This window comes from Protopterus annectens, chromosome 2.part2 (genome assembly GCF_019279795.1).
Source record: "Protopterus annectens isolate FY-2018-M chromosome 2.part2, PAN1.0, whole genome shotgun sequence".
Lineage (NCBI taxonomy): Eukaryota > Metazoa > Chordata > Ceratodontiformes > Protopteridae > Protopterus > Protopterus annectens.
The window spans coordinates 660,629,498-660,652,017 of NC_056730.1; the positions used below are offsets into that span (position 1 = coordinate 660,629,498).

General features: G+C 39.2%; 1 protein-coding gene across 1 annotated transcript in view; it reads left to right on the forward strand.

Annotated features, from left to right (window-relative positions):
- The first annotated feature begins 2,927 nt into the window (after window positions 1-2,927).
- LOC122795761 (kyphoscoliosis peptidase-like) overlaps window positions 2,928-22,520 on the forward strand; it is a 395,881-nt gene continuing 376,288 nt past the window's right edge. Inside the window, exon 1 of the mRNA XM_044064081.1 lies at window positions 2,928-2,962. The gene's annotated coding sequence lies outside the window, so the exon portion shown is untranslated. The remainder of the gene's footprint in view (window positions 2,963-22,520) is intronic.

A 22,520-nucleotide genomic window follows, 5' to 3' on the forward strand; every position in this document is an offset into this window, starting at 1 on the left:
ACCCAATCTGTATTTCATACTTTTGAAAATTGGTTCATGCAACACTGCCTCCTACTGAACCCCAAAAAAACAAAATTATTACTCTTTACTCCTACTCTAAAATCACCACAATTTCTCTTCACTATAACCTCTAACAATAGAACCACCATATCCCCTGATACCACAACCCGTCTCCTGGGCATAACCATAGACAACAACCTTAGCTATGACGATCACATCAACACTACCATAAAATCTGTCAACAAAAAACTAGGTTCCCTATATAGAATCAAACCCTTCCTTACACCAACAGCCAGAACCACTATAGCCCAGACACATCTGATCTCTACCCTGTTCTATGCTTCTGCCATTTATACTAATCTTTCTAAAAACAACCTTAACAAACTTGCCACTAGCTACAATAACATAGCTAGATTTGCCACTGGCAACCCTTTTAGAACCCACCACTGTCTCAACCTCACACAATTGGGATGGTTAGAACTGCAGCACCAACTACTCTGTCATCAACTTACTATAACCCAAAAGATACTTTACCACCTTAATAATACCCCAGTCCTCACTAATCTGACTACTCTTTACAAAAACCTTACAACTCTTCACTCAGCCAATAAGCTTCTAGTTTCCACTATTAAATCTAACAACAAAGCTAGAGACTCACTTTTCACTAACACAGTGGGAAAAGCCTGGAACCAGCTTCCAAGTGAACTTTTTACTCTCTCTTCTACACATCTTTTTAAAAAAACATCTCAAAGAACATCTTAAAACTCACTGGCTTTGTCCCTGCACAAACCCTGACTGATTTTCCACTTTACCCATTCCTGCTCTCCCTTTTACTTCACTTCAGCAGTGTACTATATTGCTCAAACCTTTCAATGTCCTTTCTGCTGTACTATGTTTCCTACCTGTACTAACAAATAAACTAAAACAAAAAAAAAAACTTTTTATAACTTTTTTAAAATGTATTACTCTTTGTGTTTTTTTTCTGTCAGATATTGTTTATTCTTCTGTATTTGATCTTAGTTCATTCCCCTCTAAATAACCCAACACACCATATTCTTTTGTTTTTCTTTTTTTTTCTTTCAATATTCAAATATTGTTATTATTTGTACTTGATAATAGCTTATTTTTTATATTAATACTGCATAATAAGTTTTCTGTCTATGCTTGGAGCTTTTCTCCCCGGGCCTCTACTGAAAATGGACATGTATCCAGTTAGACTAGCCCGGTCAACAAATGGAAATAAATAAATAAATAAATAAATAATGCAGAGCACATCCTCCATACTACAATGGCAAGACTTTACTTAACTGCATGCTCTATAACATGGCTTGATGAGTTTCTTCAGTATGGTTAAGAGCATTGGGAGGATAGATATATCCCAGAACTTTTGGAGATTTGAGACATGTATCAGCCTTTGGTAACAGGAACTGTTAATATAAATTGCTGTTCATCATAGATATATACACTGATGCAGGACAGTAAGCAAGGACATATGCCAGTACCATTCCAATTAGGTCATCACCATCTTTCAAGAATCTGAGGTGAATAATAGAAACATTATAAAGTGCACTCTTAAAAGAGCCCATATCAAAGAAATAGTTAAGTACAAATGATACTGCTGTGGCTGGAGCCTATATCATAATTTTATATCCCTGTATGAAAGGTAAAAATCTGGAAATTGTTTAACCTTTCACTTTTACTAAAACAAATGCCATAGGCAGGTGCATTTTCTGAGTCTGCTGCACCTATATGCAGTTATAGATGTAGTCACTGTGCCATGCATATTAATATGATGGTCAAACCAGGATTACCTATTAATGGGAAATACCGTGTGGCATGATGTTATATTATTTGTAACATCATATGTGATATATGCCTACTGTTAGAAGTTATATTTGTATTGGAATTACTATATGCCAGTTAAGACAGCATATTTAGACGCATAGAAGTGTACTATTACATAAAGATGTTCGTATATCATAAGCATGATTCTGAAAATAATGAGTTAAATGCTATGTACCTAAGACTAATATATGGAAACCCTGAGGGGAAGAGAAGCTACCTTACTAAAAAAATGTAAAAATCGCAAAGGTGGGATCAGCAATTATTTATACTTAAAATGCAGATTCATTTGCAGCTCTGAATGCTATCAATAGATTTGGAAACATTAATTTTAAACTAAATTATTTATCTGCTTCTTCGGGATACGATTAGACAGATTGTTGCATGATGATGCATGAGATTCTAGAATAATATCATTTTATTGATGTAATGAAGTTGATGTACCAAAGATTTTTTTTATCCTGCAGCAGCTGCAACACTAAATGAATTTTACAAATAAAAATTAACAAACTTAAAAAAGTAGCAGACCTTTCTAAACAAATTTTTCTTCTGCAGTATTATGGCCATTATGCATGTACTCATAGAGAGAGAAATGAATCCAAGTACTACTACTTGGCCATGCAGATAAACAAACCTTTTTTGTCAGTTACTGAGACACACTGTTGCTGCAATGGTTTTGTTTAAGAGTCTGATGGTTCATCTTACTTATAAATTAGTTTCTACAGGATTGAAAACTATAATTAGCACAGGTATAGGTCTGAAACAAATGCCCTGCTGCATGTGAAGAAAATGTCACTCACTGAGGGTATTCTTCAACTCATCCCCCACCTCACAAAATACTTTCAGTGTGCAAATGCCCCCTGACTTAGGTCTTCTATAACAAATACAGACGTAACATTTTGATCACTGAAGTCATAACAGAATGTGGGCTATCATAATGGAAAGAGTATAGTACACTCATTGTTCCTTTGTAGTATTTTTAGACCTCTCAACAAATACAGAGTGTGGGGGACAAGAAATCAGACCAGAGCTCTTCTTGCTGAGTATAAAAGAAACCTGATGGCTAAGCATTTCTGCTCGCATCACAAGATATGAAGATGTAGACAGCGGAAGGTTTAAGGTAAGTAAAGACACTGCTCTTTCTCCTGCTACATGTTTTCATTATTTTATAAACTCACAGCCTTCTTTAGATTAATTCTGAAGTAAAATTGTTAGACCATGGGTGTGTATTACTCTTCTGCACAAGAAATACTGCAAGAGCCTGTAGCTCAGAACAATATGCAGTTCCTACAGATTATGTCAGATTATTAGGTACAGCACTTGGCTAAGGAACGGTAGTAGATAATTCCTGACAGAGAACAGCACAACAGGCTTTTGATTGCCTTGTTTTCTTGATGAGAAGGCAAGGACAAGCAGAATCAATGTAAACTTTAATAAAATGAAACTGGTACACATCTCATGGCTGCAAATGTTTAAAGCAGGCAACCACTAATAATATAACTGAAATGCATTATGTCATACTAACAGAGACACCTGATGTTATTACACCAGAGAACACTAACTCAGCTTTTAGTGGTTTAATGTGCTGGTACACAGCTTACCATAGGTTTGGTTCTCTCACATGTTAATGAAACATACAGGGAGTCAAGAGCCATTACGTAGATCACAAGTTTTAGTCTGACTCAGAGCTCTGCCTAATATATTAAATTGATGGGGGTATGAAAACTTTGTTTGTAATCCAGACTGTTTTTTTGTTTTTATTTTTATTTTATTCTGATGACATGTCCATGCTCTGTTAAATGCTAAATGCATGAAAAGTTATGTGTAGCTTGCTTTGACAGACAGAAAAAATCCCGTATAATAAAATCAAAGAAAGCTGCCAGTTACTGCAGCACATTTGTATGCCTGCTCAACTGCTTGACTCTAGGGGCCAGTGATGAGTATGCATCAATCTGTGAGGACTACATCTGGATGCAGTATATGTCATCTGAAGTTCCAGGGCAGGCAGTGATTTACCACACATGGAAACTGAAGCCCTGCCCATACCCAGTCAGGAGCAGCATGCATAATGATTGCATGCATACTCCTGGTAAAGTATTTTGAATAAATGTCAGTCCCATTCTTAAGAGTAATGCAGGAATGTGCAATAAAGTATGTTCCTTGCTATATATAATTTCCTGTGCAAAATATAAAGAAACAAAAGAATAACAAATCACACAAAAATGTAGGTATACAGCTGCTTTCAGTCACAGGTAAAAGCTCACAAAAGCACACAAGTAGCAAAGTAAGATTTTTCACCTGCAAACATTGACCAGGAAGGTATATTGTTTTGTAACTCGTACTTTACAGAGTTTAGCAGATTCTGCAAGGTCATAAAGCTGACTGCTTTTTTCCACCCATTCCCATTTTCTCTCCAAACAAACCTAACCACATTTGTGATGTCACTGCAATGTAGTAAACACAGTTGTCCATATTACATATGTTTAATTCATATGGAAATGGTTTTGATGCCATGCTGATTTATAAGTAGGTCCTGTGCAGGTCAACACATAGACTACTGGCATTGATAAAGGTAAGTGAGGTATATCAGAACTTCTTGAAGTATATAGCTGTTCCAGTGGCATATAGGGATAAAGTCTTGACTACAGCCCAGGTGACCTGAGTTCGAGTAGCAGTTTGGATGACTGACAGAGTGGCAGACAAGGATGGGAGTGCCTATCCTGGGAAAGGCTATGGCCATCTCCTGTGTTGATCCCTGGTGAATGCTAAGGATGTTGTTGGGAGGAGGTGCTGTCCAAAGAAAAGGAGAGAGGTGGATCTGGCTGAGCTGTCATGCAGGAGAGGTGATATTATACAATGTCTCCATTGCAGGCTTGCTCTCAGATGCAACCGTGTCATCATGAGGAAGGGAGAGTGGGTACGGCATGCAAAGAAAAAAGATGGATGTAGAGATGGCTGAAGCTCTGTGATGCCATTAGGATCCAAGACTGGCCCCAGCACAGACTGAAGAAATCTAGGAGGTTGCAGAGATTGGCTGGTAGACGTGGTCTGGACATGGGGCACTAGAGCGCTGGGTGTGTACAATGACAGAAGGGGATCCAAAAAAATAAAGAACTGCTTGAGGCATAAGACTGCACATTTAAGTATATTCAACTAATTAATTTCAAGTTGTATAAAACATTAAAACATCGCATTTACAAGGAAGCAGCAAGTAAATACATTTAAGGAGTAATATATACTGCAGCATAAACTATGTATTTTATTACTCTTTTAAAGTGCATGATATTCATGTAGATTAATTATGCTAAGAGTTATAGAAATTTTGAAGAGAAAATCAATAGGCACACATAAAATGCAGTAATATAACAAGTTTTTATGACAGTTGAGTAGCTTTTATTGCATACGCAAAAGGAAACACTAACTTCAAACATTGCATCTAGTACACTTCACTAACACCCAAAGGGTACTGCAGTTCTCTGGTTTAAGCATATTTATCTGCATATACTTTTTGTTTTATTATTTTGTGAAAACATGACCTGTTAAAATTCTACACATTTGTTAAGCAGTTAAATTCCTTCAATAAAGTTAAGAAATTCTGGTCCTTTTGCAATTAGACTTTGGAGAGTAAGGATTACAGCCCCTCTTTGACCCATTTCTTCAGCAAGCTACAACTGAACACAGCCCCACATGCCTGATGTTGTCCTGGTCAGTGCTACATACTCCTGACTTAGGTGGGATATCCATTGTCACATGACTTTACTAAATGAACCCACTTGCATGTGATCTACTGGAAAAGACTGGGAGGTGTCAGACCAAGCAGCCATAGACAAGTCATTGCACATGCTGCTGTGTTAGCCTTCCTGATATGGTATAGCAGCAGTTGATAAGTATGATAACAGTTCATGGACCCAGCTCCTTGCTGTAACAGAGCTACACTGTATGGACCTCCAGGTTACAACACTGGTCATACACACATCATAGATCGTCAGTAATTACCAGCTTCAGACAGAGCAGGCTTCCATCTGTCATTCTTTGCTGGCTCCTAAGATGGCAGTAACAATTTTCTTTCTGCTACCTTTTGCCACATGAAAGTACTCTTTAGCTCTCAGTACTGACAGCACACATGCAGCTGGACTCTGTGCCAGTCAACTGACTTGAGATTTCAATTTTCTGAAATGACAGCCAGTTTACACATCTAGATAATAACAAACGTCTTTACATAAACAAAACATCTATGTAAATTATTGCAGTATGTCAGATGATCACTAAATGTCGTATGCATGTTTGTCTGATAATGTCAGTTCTTGGTTGCTTGCTTCATATCTGTGATCCGTACATCCATCCAGCTTGCAAAATAAATACACACATGTTCAGGCATTACAGAGTGTATAAATTCAAGTTATTTATTTATTTGTTGACCGGGAAAGTCCGCTGGATCAGAAACCCATTTTTAGTGGAGGCCTGGGGGAAAAGCTCCACAGGTAATCAAATATTGTACAGAACAAATACAAAGTGAAAGAGATATACATAAATTAGCATAGGGTGGGGGGTAATGGTATATAGTTAATACATAATTATCAGACTGTATGGATACACAATAACATACTTTCAATCACAAGAAAGTAATCATAATCATTAGTAAATTGCACATGTAGGTAGGAGAACAAATCATACAGAGGAGGAAGAGACTAATATAACAGGGTTAGAGTAGGATCTGAGCAGTTATAATGTTTAATGATTTAAGTTTAATTCAGAAAATGATATATGTACCTAATAAAACCAGAAATTTCATGTAGTCTGATAGTGACAAAGGAGGAAGAGCTTTTTTATCTATCTGCAACTGAAAAAATAATATTTTGCTGCATATCACTGAAATAAACTTTTTACTTCACACTAAGAAGATGTAATAAGACTTGTTGCTTGCCAACTGCTTTCAATTTTGACTACCTGATACACAGAGAAAGCAAAACAAATTTCTTAGTGCTTCATGTTTTATTGCAGTCATTTAACAATGGTAATCTGATACTTCTTAAGTCCACATTATTTTAACATCCACCTAAACTCACCTTTTCCATGCCATAACCTAGCCCAAGCTTAAATGTCATGATTCTGTAATCAACCTTCTCGTTTTCCTCCCTCCCATATAATCCTTTTCCCACACCGAACCTGTCATCTTTGTATGCATTTTGTGCCGTCCTTAACTGGTTCACATTTTAATACTTCCCACTATGTACTAGACAGAGTTTAAGGTTTACCTTTTGATTATAGTTAACTTCACGCTTTTGCTATACCATTTGTATGTGCAGCTTAAATAACCACTTACTAATGCTTCATGATTTTACAGTAAATCATATTATATGTCACAATTTATTAATCAGTCATTTTTATGAAATTTTAGTGGGGTATTTCAGATCATCAGGATACAATCAGAGCTCACCTAGGGTGAAAGGTCAAGACTCGCCTTTCCTTAAAGATTAAACATGATCTGTTTGAGGCAGTAAGTCTACAATCTTTTTTAAATAGACCACTCTGTGAACATCTGCCTTAGCCACTTTACACATTTAATTCTTTTTCACTTTCTTAAAGTTCTAACATTTTAATTTCCTTTTATTTACTTACTAATTCTTCCTTACAAATGCATTATGACAAAGTTGTAGTTTCTATTCTCTGCTAACAAAGAAACAACGAGAAAACCAATGACGTGTGACTCAGGAGCTTTGTATTGTTAAACGACTTGCAGAAAACAGGACAGCATCATAAGTGATGACTGTAGGAATTAACCCTTGCATTGCATAATACAGCTTATTTCTTACCTTCTGGGCTATATCAACAGCTGTTTAAAGTGTACCACACGTCTGCAAACAAGTCATGTACTCAAAGAGTTATGTCACACTGGTCATCTACCAGAACTTCATGCACTTCCATCCCTTTAAAATTATTTATCATATTGAATCAGGCAGCTTAGTTGTCAGACATCATTTGCAAGAATTCACCCTAGTGTCAATGGTGTTAAGCACTCTAACATTCTATAACTGTCCCCTCTAACTTATTAACCATGCCTCACATTATATATTCCTCTACATTACTTATTTCTAGTGTAGCCAATTTATTTCCCTGTTATGACTTGCCTCCTACTGACTCTCCAAGTCTTTTCTTTATGGAATTGACGATTGTCACATGTTCCCTTGCAGCATTTGAGTATTTACTTTTTAAAATATAAATCTAGCATTGGCCTGATCATTTGTAGTGGCTTGTTAACATGTAGTAGGATACTTCCGACACATCTGTTGACAGCGGTATTATCAATATGTGCTATACATTTCTTTTTTCAAGTGCTATAGTTTGTCTGTTAATATATTACTGAAATTTGTACCATGACTTTTTCATATGTAAATATCTTCATATTTTTGTCTCACGTGCTATGTGGATGCACTGTTGCAGAATTTAATTTTGTTATATTACTGTCATAGCAAGACAGTAAGAAAGGAACTGTAAATTATTATTTATTTATTTATTTTATTTTACATTTGTTAACTGGGAAAGTCCGACTGGACCAGGTCCATTTTCAGCGGAAGCCCAGGGAGAAAAGCTCCAGCATCAAGTTATACAAATACAGTACATCCAGCATAATACACAAAACAGGTTACATCATGTATGTTGAGCATAGTAATATAACAAGAAATTAATAAAAACACTCCAGGTAAAAGAAGATATAGAACATAGATAAAAGACAATGTCAGTTACAGTACATCCAGCATAATACACAAAACAGGTTTTATCATATATGCTGAGCATAGTAATATAACAAGAAATTAATAAAACACTCCAGGTAAAAGAAGATATAGAACATGGGTAAAAAGACAATGTCAGTTATACATTGGTAAGGGAAGAAAATATATCGAGTAAGATTCTACAGTTAAAAGTACCCTTTCAGATGACCAAGCCTACAGGGGATCAGAGATCCAGCATGTGATCAGAGAGGAGTTTGGGGAGTTAATAGTAGTATGGGTACGGTTATGTGATACAAGGGCATAACCAGGTACTAAGAAGGTGCAATTTGAGGGAGCTTTTGAATATGGATGTGGAGGGGGCAGTGGACATGGATAAGGGAAGAGAGTTCCAATTTCTGGCAATGGCGTGGGAGTAGAGCACTTTCTCTGCATTATTGTTAGCCTTGGTGATGGAGAGGAGAGATTTTTTCACTGGATCTTAGGTACAGTCAGCAAAAAAAAAAAAAAATACCTAGATAAATTTAAAAAAAAATGCATAAGAAAGTCATCCCAACATATAGTAAGTACAATTTAGTCTTGGCCAAGGCCATCTCCTTAGCACAGAAAGATAATGCCCTGACAGTGACCCAGGCAAACCAGGGTAGACTAGTGACTGTAGTACTGGAAGAAAGTGCAGACCAGGGAGGGTGGGAGAGTAAGATTACTGTTGGCTCACCCCTCTCTTAGGAGGGAGGAAACAATCTAATGTAAGGCTGAAACTTAACAGAGGATTGAGATATATGGCAATGCAGAGATGTACGTGGTGAGGACAAGGTTCTACCAATGTTTGCATTGCATTCCAATACTATATTATAGCAACAACCCATGGCTGGGTGTTGGAAATGCTGGATTTACCCAAGATTGGTGTGGTTTGGGCCTGAGGCGAAGCCTGAGTGACCAAACAAAGCCAACCATGGGTAAATCAGCATTACCCACACCCAGATATGGGTTATTGCTATTATACAAAGACATTATTTAAGAAAAAAGTTACTTACTTTTCTTAAATAATATCCTTGTATAAGGGTGCCATACTGCTCTTCAACATTTTTCCCTGGTATCCTGGGGCTTTCTTGATGTACTGTGCATGTGTATGGGACTTACGTTTCCATGCTTACGCAGTACATCAGTGCTGTGTATAGGAAGCAACAGAGAAAGGAATATTTTCATTGCTTTTTTTGTTTGTTTGTTTTTAATTAAAAAAAAAATGAATTTGGGAGACTTCAAATGTACAGGAGAGACAAGACAGAGAAAATATAAGGATAACGAGGTATGTCTGTCTAGTTGTGCATGAAGTACCTGAGTATCCTTGTACTTTTCTCTGTCCCATCTGTCTCATTCTTTTAAAGTTTCCTGTTTATAAATTTATTTTTTTTTAAAAAAAACATTAAAGAAAAGTAGAATTTTCATAGCATATCTTAATAGAAGAAAGTCCGGGCGACCAGACTTTTTTCCATTGGTATATGTTCGATTTATAACTGGCACACTGGTTGGGCTGACCAATCAGAGTGCTCATTTTTGATTGTTAATGGCAATCATTGAATAATGTCAAAAATACCACTAGTCTGGTTGCATGTTTATTTATTTATTTCAAAGGTTTCAATCTCTTTCTGAATATCAGAAAAAGAGATGTGTCTTTTTGGTGTTAAGAGTATAAGTAGACATCAAAAATGCTGAATAAAAAAAGAGAGACTGGGTCTAAAATTTTATAGGGTAATCAGGAAGCAGTACTAAGTGGAGACTGTGGTGCTCTGAAAGAAAAGGATAACCGCAGAAAAGTAGCCTCACATCAGTGTAGTAGTTTAAGGTGAAGCAGGAAAGTAGGCATGACAGTCCTGTAGGCCTTATACAATTGAAAACACTGACAGGTACAAATGGGCTAAATTCTTTGTCTGCTAGGCCTGAGTGTTGCATCTACTATCAGACCTGTAATGCAAATACATTACTGTGGGTTAACAATACTGGGATGCAAATAAGCTCCATCTTGTTGACTTTCATTCCCCTACAGAGATCAATTAAACAGAACAAAAAGAAAAATCTGTATGCAAACATTGGTGGCTCAGGACATAAAACAAGCTTTAGTGACAGTTATAGCATACTGATAATACAATGAAATCCAATTTTACTTGCTGATGGCCAAAGTACAAGTGCTGTTTAAATGTCTGCATATAAGTATTCTCCAGCATTTTTTGAATGATGGCTTACATAAAGTGTTGACCAGAGCCTGACAACTAACAATACAATGAGACTTAAGATTTCTATTTTCTTTCTTGTCCGTATACACCCAAGTAGTTTCCTGAACAATCTGCAGTTTTGGATATATTTAAATAATAAATACTACGTATGTTGCTCAGTTCTCCTGAAAATGAAAAGGAGCTAGTTTTGAAATAGACAGAACTTGCATAGAAATAGAACAGTAAAACTGTAGTTTTAGTGCATTGAATGCACTGATTCTGTTACAAAAGTAGCAGGAAAATAAGTGAGTTATACACTACTCTGTCACAAGGTGCAATCATAACCATTTCTAAGCAAGCAATAATGCTGGTCAGAATGGCTGTTTCAGGAAAAATGATGGACCTTCCATAGGTAGACAGCCCTTCTGTTGGAAGGCATTATTGCACTTACAAAGTAGACTGTTAAGGTGTTTGCATTCCATTTATTAGCACTAAATTTATTTATTTATTTATTTATTTATTTATTTATTGACATTTGGTAACTGGGAAAGTTCACTGGATCAGCAATCCATTTTCAGTGGAGGCCCAGGGAGAAAAGCTCCAAAAATAGGTTACAAAGACATGGCATATCATTGTGTCAGCAAGTATATACAGTGTATAAAAGAAGCTGAAGAACAGTTACAATGAGACAAAACAGAATATAACCTCTAAAATACAGTTCGAATACAGACATTCTATCATTAACTATACAGAATAAACATCAATTACAGAAAGTATATACGGAATATATATATATTTTTTTTGTTTTGTTTTTTTTTTTTTTGTTTTTGTTTGTCATATAGTTAGACATTCCAAGAATAGGGTTAATCTACTAACCTGCTAGAGTAGTCCAAATAGCTTATAGTTGAGTAAGTCTAGAAATAAGCAATAAAATAGGAAGAGCAAAAATTGGTAGATGAACAATTAAGGAATATTATTAGGTAATTTCTAGTGAATGTATTATAGTCATGGTGGCTTAGGCCAGTTGTTGCAGGAACATGTTTGATTATCAAGGTAATGGGACTTTAGTACAGTTTTGAAAGCTTTGATGGAATCTATTTAAGTAATAGAAGAAGGTAGAGCATTCCAAAGTTTGGCAATGGTGAAGGAATAAAGGCTTTGTCCTGCACGTTTGCTGGGTTTTGATACGCTTAGGAGCTGTTTAGTTGAAGACCTGAGATATCTAGTTGGGGTGTATGTTTGTAGCATGGTCTGAAGAGAGAGGCAATAATTAGGGTTATTCAGTAGTTTGTGGGTGAGTGTTAGTTGGGAGTATTGCAGATAGTGGGAGAATTCACACCAGTTTAAACATTTTTAGGCTTGGTAGTGGTGTGTTCGATTTAGCATATTGGTGGCAAATTTTGTTATTTTGAAGTAGAAGGACTGTAATTTGTTCTTAAGAGTTGTGTGTAGGTTAGTGAAAATGAGGGTACCATAGAGGAGAGTAGGGATATTAAATATTAACTTTCTATATTTTTCATGTAAAATATTCATTTAACTAATGTTTAAATGTCAGTGTTAGATATGTAATTGCTGTTGGAAGAAATATTCAACATCCACCATATATGTTATAGAAGACTTGAATATAGTGCTCAACAAACAAACACACACAGGCATGTACATATATATATATATATATATATATATATATATATATATATATATACATACATACATATATTTTATATATATATATATATATATATATATATATATATATATATATATATATAGGATTCAGGTGCCTAGGCAGTGCGACATCCACCTGTGAGACAGCTGGATGTGAACACATGGCAGGTTGGTAGTTTACCGGCAGTGAGAAATGCTTGTGGACAATTCCCTGTGGGAATAGAGGGACCCCCTTCACCCTAACCATAGGTGGCAGACACAAACCCCCATAATGATACACTCTGCACCCCCCCCCAGAAGCCAACATGTGCGACTGTCAGTCGAACATGTGGCCGTCACTGGATGCCAAGTGGGCATGAAAGTGGTACTGTGAAATCCGTGTGCTGTGGGCAAAGCCTTTATTAACACAACATGTAAAGTGATGTGCGTAGTGCTTGGTGCGTACTAAACCCAAATATATTCACAACTTGTAGAAATGTGCCACAGCACTTAGTAAATCCTGCACATCACTGTAGTCACACTTATGTTGCAAGATGTGCTTTAGGTGACACTCCCTTACAGCAACAGCCTTCCTACGTGGTGTCACAGGCATCCCCCTCAAAACTGACTCCCTTCAGGTATCTGTCAGGTTCTGTTCCTGTTTGCAGAATAGACAGAAGGTTGGACAACTGCACTGTAGGGTGTCTAAGTAACACTTTCAGCTGATGATGCCATGCCTCCACCTGGTTATTACTCCATGGGAAGTCCATGTCAGAGACATCACACACATTCCAAAGCTTCAATGGGTAGGAAGCTGGCAGGCGTTGGTGTGCTGAGCAGTGGGATGCATACTTCTGTGGTCGGTCACACACATAATGATGGTCGAGAAATACACCTATAGACTTAGCACAGTCAGGTAAGGTAGCCACAATGTCCAGAAATGCGGAGATAACATCTTCCAGTGGTAGGAATGCCAACGCAATCAGCTTGTGCATGGCCATTGAAAATGCAGTGTCCGTACCTCACAGGGTCACAAGGTGGTGATGCTGGATCTGGTGCCAAATGATCTGTGCAAAATGGAATAGGCACCCCTTCAGAATACTCTTAGGGAATATCTTTCAGCTGGCATGGATTGCTACCTTCTCAAAATCAGTCATAATGTTCCGTGGAGCCAAGGTGCATCCCTGATCTGCAGCCATACCCTTCAGTATCTCCCACATATTGTTGTATGCAGACTCTGATTTCCGTGCCATTAGACAGTACACCGGGGGACAATCCTTGCTGAGGTGGGGGTGCCAACACACCCATGTAAAGTATGCAGCTGATGGCAAATATCAGCTCGTGTTTGGAAGGTGCCACCCCCAAGTATGATGTCTGACCTGCACAAATCTGCCAGATTTTGTGCTGTAGTTAGTAGAACCAAGGAATCAGTCCCGTCCATATCAGACTTTCTACAGACGATAAAGCTGCCACTACAGAGTGGATACTGGCTGACATCAATATCTGCAAGTGTTGCTGGAGGTGTGGATATGGATGCCCGTGCCCTCTGCCGTACCTGGTGATGCTACAACATAAGGTGGCATGGCAAGGCATCACTTGTAGAACATTGTCATCCGCTATGCCTAGGACATTCTGCATTACCAGACTGGTCAGTTCATTGCCGGTTACCACCCTCTGCCGTAGATCTGCTCGCAGCATAGCCACTTGGGCAGTTGCTGCATCTAGGCCATCAGGTGTGGCAGTGATTTCAGCAGTTCTTCCCCCTCATCCTGGTGAACAGTGATAGCATGACCTCTGCAGGCCTTTATTCTCTGCTCAATACATGCCCAGTACCAATTAGGGGGTGCTTCATGCTATAAATGGTAAAGGTATCCCTCTACTACCAGCATTGGTTTGCCCCATTGGCTGGGCACTGTGCTGTATCTGTTGCCAAGCTGACCTGGGATATACATGTACACAGATTCCATCATGGCAACACTAGTTGTAGATGGCCTCTCGGTATCCATCACATCCAGTGTAGCAAGGAACAGAATGTAGACACAACTTCAGTACAGGCCACTATCAGACTTTGGGTATGTTGCTGTAGGGTCTATATTATAACATGGAACGCTCAAAATTTTGAATGTTAGAATATCGACCCATTTCAGTCGAACAATCATAACATCGAACACTCAGAACAGCAAATTTTTTCCCAGGGAAAAAATTTGCTGTTCCAAGAAGCATACGCACACACAACACAAGCACACCAAAACAACTGCAATCCACAAACATACACTTAAAATCCTACATCTAACCCTACACTAAACTGTTCATAGACTACTATCTATCCACTTACCTTAACCCAAACCCTAACCCTAAGGTCCGTAACTCTCACACACTCACCTCACCTGCGCCCTAACCCTAACTCACTTAACCCGCCCCTAACCCTACAGTCTGTCACTATCGTACACTCACCTCACCCACGCCCTAACCCTAACTCACTTAACCCGCCCCTAAACCTAAAGTCTGCCACTACCGCACACTCATCTCACCTGCACCCTAACCCTAACTCAACCCGCCCCTAACCCTACAGTCTGTCACTATCGTACACTCACCTCACCCACGCCCTAACCCTAACTCACTTAACCCGCCCCTAAACCTAAAGTCTGTCACTACCGCACACTCATCTCACCTGCGCCCTAACCCTAAAGTCCCTAACTACCACACACTCACCTTACCCCAGTCCATTCGCTCACTTAACTTTAACTGGTCCATAACCATCGCACCACACTTACCTGAACCCAATCTGTAATCTCCGTTCGCTCACTTCCCTAAACCCGGTCCGTAACCATCGCACCACAGTGCTGTAAATAGCAAAGCCATGGAACGGACCACCGAAATCTTACCCTAGGTAAAATTTTGATGTTCCGAGTCTTCACTATTGTCAGCATTCACTCTAAAGAGTTTGATATTATAACATTCGAAGTAATAAAACTTTGATGTTATAATATAGACACTTGCTGTACAGCACCTTGTTTTGTACCCTTCTGTATTAGCACTGTCTGCCACAGTGGCCCCTTGCAGCAGTATACACACCACCTTGCTCTTACTATCTGTCCTGCTAGGGATTTTCTACGTGCAGTTCACACAGCCGTGGAATTGACAAGTGAATGTAGTCCAGCAGGAGTCTCCCAGCTTGCTTACACCACTGGTTCTGCATGTACTGCACAAGTTCCCTTTAACTTCCAGCTATTGCTGCTGGCCAATCAGGGTGGGGGGCCCAGTTTCAGTTTCAGTGACAGAGATTACATAGGGCTGCATCCCTGTGTAACACCCTTTTCTGCCTACATGTCTCTACATATGTGCATACCCCAGCTGGAACAACCATTGGATGGGTTTGGCAACCCCCACATTACACACATGCTTCTTCACTGGTCTACAGTCTGCTGTGGACTTGGAGGTGGGGTGATACTCTTTTGTGTCCCATTCATACTTTCCCTCCCCTTTTTGTCAGTGTTCCCTTCTACAGTGGTTGCTTTTGCCCTGTTGGGTAGGTGGTCTATGATTGCTAGGGTTGACATGTTTCCACCTGCCACTGCACTATGGTGGCTCTGGCAGGACAGTGCCTTTCTGTTGCAGGCATACCTCTCAACCTCTTAGGATAACTAGTCTGAACAATGCCATACCAACAGTGGTACACATAGGGACACATTTTGCCTTTACAAATTTGAAAAGTTAGTGGAATAACAGGTTGTGCATTAGCATGTATTTTCTGAATGGTATGATGTCTGAAACTCAAGTGTCTATCATTATTTTCTAACTCCTATGTACAATGATTTGCCACTACTCTGCCAGACAGCCACAATAGTTTGACATATGGGCCAAACAGATTCACTTTATATCCTCCAAATACTGAAATATCAAAATTCAGTATTTCGAAGCTATAAAGTCGAATCATTAAAACCACGAAAACACAGAACCGCTAAATTCAAAATCTCGCAAACCGGAGATTTTGAATTTCACACTTCTAACGCGCGCGCACACACACACACACACACACACACACACACACACACACACCATCCTCCCCACACACAAACACAAGCACTCTACTACTTAAAAGCAGGGGAGCAAGCCCTCCTGCACCCCCATGTGGGGGGGGCTGTGCCCCCCACACTCCCCCTACTTAAATATTCTAACTCCGAGGTCGCACTACACACAAACACACACGCAACACCACCACACAATCTACATTCTGCTCGCACATGCACATCACAGCAGCAAAACACACTAACACACACCACAGCCCCTACACAAAACCCTTAACACACACACACTTACCTGAATGCGTAACGACAGCAGAACCTCAGAAGTGCGAAATTCAAAACCTCCAGTATCCGAGGTTTTGAATTTCGTGCTTCTGGGCTTTAGCGCTTTTCAGGATTCCACTTTATGGGCTCGAAATACTGAATGTCAACATTTCAGTATTTCAAGCTTCTAAAGTGAATCCGGGCCAAACATATTCTGCAAAACTCCGGGTAGTCTGTAAAAACTGTACAGTTGGGGTGTATGGGCAGGGATGCTTGTTTTGTTGAAACTTGTGTACAGTGCACATGTACAAGGGTATCTCTCAGCTGTAGCTGCAGCTTCTTTGGCATTCTCTGTCCGACAGCTTACCACAGTGAGGTTTACTGTACAGGTTGTGTTTGGGGGATGTGTATGCTTGTGCAGGGCTACTAGTAAGCTGCATTTTCTTTATTTCTGTGTTTGGACCTTCTTAACCACTTGTCCTGCCGATCACTTGTCTAGCGTGGCTGTTTCCACTGTCAGGAAACAGCCCACTTATTTACATTAGGGAATGTCTCCTTTTGTCTCTTTTCCTGTCTGCGTGGATTCCCACAGCATATCTCTCTTGTGGCAGCACTGCACAATGATCTAGCAGTGCTGCGGCCTACTGCTTTTGGCGTTGTAGCTCGCGGGCATTTGGCTCATGATTTACGTGCCAGAACCCAGATATATATATAATACATATACATATATATATATATATATATATATATATATATATATATATATATATATATATACCCACACATATACAAACACATAGGTTCATAAGTTGTTATTAGACTAACAACCACTAGAACTCTTACACACCCCAAATCCATTTGGATCCTGAGCATCATGGGCATCTATACAGGTGGGGGGGTGCATGTTAGTAGGGGGTAACTAAGAGATTTGTAGGGGCAGTGTTAGTTGGGATAATACTTTTCTTACTATTTTTTATTTGTCTTTGTTGATCAGGAAAATTCTGACTAGGTAAATCCCATTTTCAGCAGAGGCCCGGGAAGAAAAGCTCCACATTTAAGTTACACACGATGTTTATTTATAATTGCAGGGTAAAAACATCTATACATGAGCTTATTTACATGATTTTTAAATATTTCTTACATGAACATAGCATTTTAACACAAAAAAGAGAGAAATTAACCCAAGCTGGTTAATTATTGAGTAGAGAAATAACATACAATACAACTGTATTTATAGCGTGAGAGCTGCAAGGAAAAGATCAAACTGGGATGTTTTTGAGTTTAGTAATAATTTAAAGACAGACAATTAGAATTTAGCTTAAAAGATGATGAGAAATATGAAAGGAGAAGTTATGGAAATGAGCAGGAAGATAAATGGACAGAGTAGGAATTGTAGTTAGTGATGGGGTGTGAGAAAAGGTGGAGGAGAAAGAGTTTAGCAAATATGTGCAGAATGAGGAAGAGCAATAAGGTATAAAATGATTGGAAAACAAAGTGTCTGTAAGAGTTGCAGAAAATTATTCTGAGTAAAGCTAACCAGGTGAGAAGGAAGAATAGGGCCATATTTGTTATAGGTCTTGTTTAAGCAAAGTTTTAACTGTGAGATTTCATTCCATAGTTTTGACACATAATGAGAGTAGAGAGAGTCTCCAGCAGTGTTGACTGTCTTACTGATACATAGTAAAAGTATTGCTAGAGCGAATGTCTTCTAGTGGGTGAATAGTACAAATAGTCAATAGCATATTGTGTAATGCTGGGCATTTGTCTGGATTGACAGCTTCTCTCCATAAGGGACATGGGGGCCAGACCAGGGGAAAATCTACAATTTCCCATCCAATTATCAAGTTTTTGTTTCAATAGGTTCAGGGATGAACTCTGTTTTACATGGGTGGGGAGCCTATTCCATACTGTGAGGATCCTTTGGGACACATATTTGTTTCTCCAGCACATTCTTCTATGTTACAAGCGAAGTTTTGATCCCTGGATCTAGTGTTTCTGGTGCTGTTTGTTTTGTGCATGTGCAGCAGATATGGCTGAATGGGAGGAAGCCCTGTAAGCCAGGCAAAGACCCGTCTCAGCAGCCTGTAGGAGACTGAATACAGAGCCAAAGCCTTTAGGCAATCAGGGTAGGACAAGGTATTCATGCCCTGAATTCTACTGGTGAGAAATCTTTGTGGGTGTTCTAATTGTTGCAAGTGTCTGGTTAGGTACATGCCAAAGGGGGCATTATACTCAATGATAAGTCTAATAAGGGCCGAGTAGGGTGGTACTATACCTTCAATGGACCTCAGTACCATACCTTTACCTATAAGTTGGGTGACACAGACTGATTTTCTTACTATCATAATTACATGTTAATTAAGGCCAGATTGCTGTCTACGTATATTCCCAGATCCCCTACTACTGGATCGACTCTTAGGGATGTTTTATTGGTGGAGTAACTTACTTGGGTTGACAGTTTCCCAAAGTGTAGTATAATGCCTTTTCTTTGCATTGAGCTTTAGATGATGGCTTTGGCACCAGTCATTTTTCTGTGTTAAATCCTCTTGCAAGGTGCTGGTGTCTTGGAGAGAATCTATAACAGCTCCCAATTTATAGCAATCTGTGAAGCTGGTGAGCCAGAGTCCTTGAACGTTAGCCCTGATTTCCAAGAAGTAGATCTTAAACAGAAGGAAACCCAGAACACTGCCCTGCAGTGCTCAACTATTGACCAGTCTCTTGGCGGAGATGGTTTCACCATTCCTGACTTCTTAGGTCCAGTCTGTGAGCCTGCAATCCAGTAGGTTACACAGGTATTTATGCCTAATTCAGAGAGCTTGTCAACTATGCTACAGTGGGATATTATATCGAATACCTTGGCAAGGTCAAGAAACATAGTATGCACTGTTTTACCCTCGGCTGTTGTCTTGGAGACATTCAAAGAATTCTATCCAGTTTAGTAGGCATTGCCTTCCCTTAACAAAGCCAAATTTGAGTGGGTCCAGTGTCTGTAGTTTGCCAATGCCTTTGTTTATCATTTCCGTGATAATTTCTTCCATGGTTTTGTATATTAGACTCATTAACCTGATTGTTCTCTAGTTCCCTGGATTGGTTGATGGTCCAACCTTGTGAAGAGAAATGACTGTTGCTGTCCATCATTCACTAGGAACATATCCTGTTTCAAGGCTGGGTAGAAGAGTGTCTCACACGGTTCTGATAGATCATGTTTTGGATTGTTCAGGAACTAAGTGGGGATGTCTTTGGGAACTATAGAGTTGGTGTTCTTAACATTAGGAAGTGCTGCCAGCATCAAGTCCCTGCTAATAGTTGGAAAAAGTATACTGGAGAGCATTTCACCCAGAGGAGCTGGGGGGAGTAGAGGGTGAAGTTTAAGATGAATTTATCAGTCAGTAGATTTTCTATATCACCTTAATCGGTGAAGGTGGTACCATTCACCTCAAGTTCGACACATGCTGTGTGTTACCTTTAGGGTTCTGGACATAGCTGAAGAAGACTTTGTCATTCCCCTTTGTCTGAGTCTATCCTGACCTTGTAGTTGACCTTGTTGGATTTAATTAGACCTTTAAGTTTCTTGTTTAGTTGTATAGGAGAGCACCTGTATTTAAGGGAATTGTTCTTCCTGATTTTGGTCAGTGGGGTTTGTTTTTAGTGTTTCTTTTGGGTTTAATTCTGGTAGGTACAGCATTCTCTATGCAGCCATTCACATTTGTATAGGGACTCTGTGAATAATTCTCTATAAGTAGCTGTGGTCTCAGAGTTAGGGGGGAGCCTTGAATTTTGACAAACTGTCACTTGACAGGATGTAGTTTGCCTTAGAATAGTTACTGTTACTGGTTTAACTGGGTTTTCTGGGTTGCTTTTTACTCCAAAGGAGACAGTTTTGTGATCTGACCTGACTAGTGAGGATGTGACATGGGGGGTGCAATGTTCTTCCATGTTGGTGAGTACCAGATCTAGTATGTTTGATCCCCTGATTGGAGTGTGTGCTATCCATTCGAGGGTGGTGTTTGTGTTAATAAAGTCCAAGAAGCATTGTGCCTGTGACTTTGAGGCAGTGTAAGTTTCCTAGTCTAAAGAGGGTAGTTAGTCACCCATGAATAGGGTATTTGTTAGATGTTGAGCACCTCTAGTAGGTTTAGGTAAGAGTCATGAGACTCTAGGGGCATAGATGCTGACCTGTAGCTAGCCATAATATGGTGAAGGAACTTATCTATGGTGATATGCACATGGATGAGCTCAATGGTATCATCCTGGTTAAGCAACCTAGAGGTATGTTTGTTGCTAACACAGATTGCGACACCTCCACCTTTGGCCTCAGTCTGTGCTGTTTTTGGTCAAAATGTGTGGAAGGCATTGCAGGCTTGAACTGCCAGAGTACAGTCTATGGATTTAAACCAAGTCTCAGCCATAGCTCTCAGTCTCTCACCACAATAAATCTGGACAAAGCCTAGAAAAATGGGGGGGAGCAAAGGCCCAAAACTAGGGACAAATTTTAACTATTGTTTTTATAGACTTAGAAAGTTGCTAGAATAAAAAAGATTTGTGTTAGACTGCATATATATTGTCTAAAATTCAAATGCATGTCATTATTTAGTGACTTCAGTCCTTGATTTTGCCAGAAAACCACAAGTTTATGAGGAGCAGACAAAAATGCAAGGCAAAAGTCTTTTCTGTGAAAATCTAGACTGTTGAGAGGTATGTTGGGCATGGCACAGATGTCTACATTCTCCTGGGTGAGGAGAGCTTGAAGGATGTGGTGTCTTTTGTTTAGGCTCCTTGCATTTAGTAGTAATACCTTCAGGTTGCTTGGAGACCTTTTTACAACGTTGGTAGTTTTGTCTTTTTTTGGCATTACCTCAAAAAAGGTTCTAAGCCGATGTTTAAAGTTTTAGCCAATATCTAAAAGCCTAGAGGAGACAGGTGCAGCCTGTCCTTGGCAAAGCAACATGGTCTGTTGACCATTTCCTGCTTTGCTGACAGGTATTGGAACCCTCTGAAGTGACACCAGAAATTAACTCAATTATAAAATCAATCATTTTGCGTTCATACTTGGCATCACCTTTGGTGAAGGTAGAATGATGCTTAGTGCAAGGCTTGTACCTATTTGTGGCACATATTCCAAGAGCTCCACTGTGTCTGTTTTCATATAGTAAAGTGAGGTACATTTCAGGTTATTTACACCCACATGGACTATGACAGAATCACATTGGTACCTGGAGTGCAGTCACTTGAGTGTGTGCATGATATTGTGGATCCTGTCTCCAGAAAGGCAACTAATCATTATTTTCTCCTTATCTAACATAGTGAGTGGCATATATCTGTGTGTCACTCAACGGTGTCCTCAATGACAGGAGAGTTAGTGGACCATTGGGTATAGGCTTATGTGAGATGGTTGGTATTTCTTTTGGTGTATGGTTTAGTGATGGATAAAGAGCATTGTTGCCATTAGGCAGCTTTGGAGGTCTTTGAAATTTGGAAAGGTCTCTTTTAAGTGCCTCATCATAATACAATCTGTGTGAGGGACATAGCTTGAGTATTCTTGACAACTTTATTTGTATGCGAGATTTTTGCCTTCAAGGTAGTTGTGTATTTACATCCCCTGGCTTACTGTGTTTTTGGGGGTTGGCATAATGGTTAAGGTGTTTACCTGAAATACACAGGGTTAGATTATCACCTTTGCAAAGGGAAACTGACTAGGTTTAAAAAAGCTCCTATGGGTAGCTAGCCTACTACATACCTATAAACCTACGTACTGATTCACTGACTGTCTAGGAGAATAATGCAATTGTTACAAGGCCTTA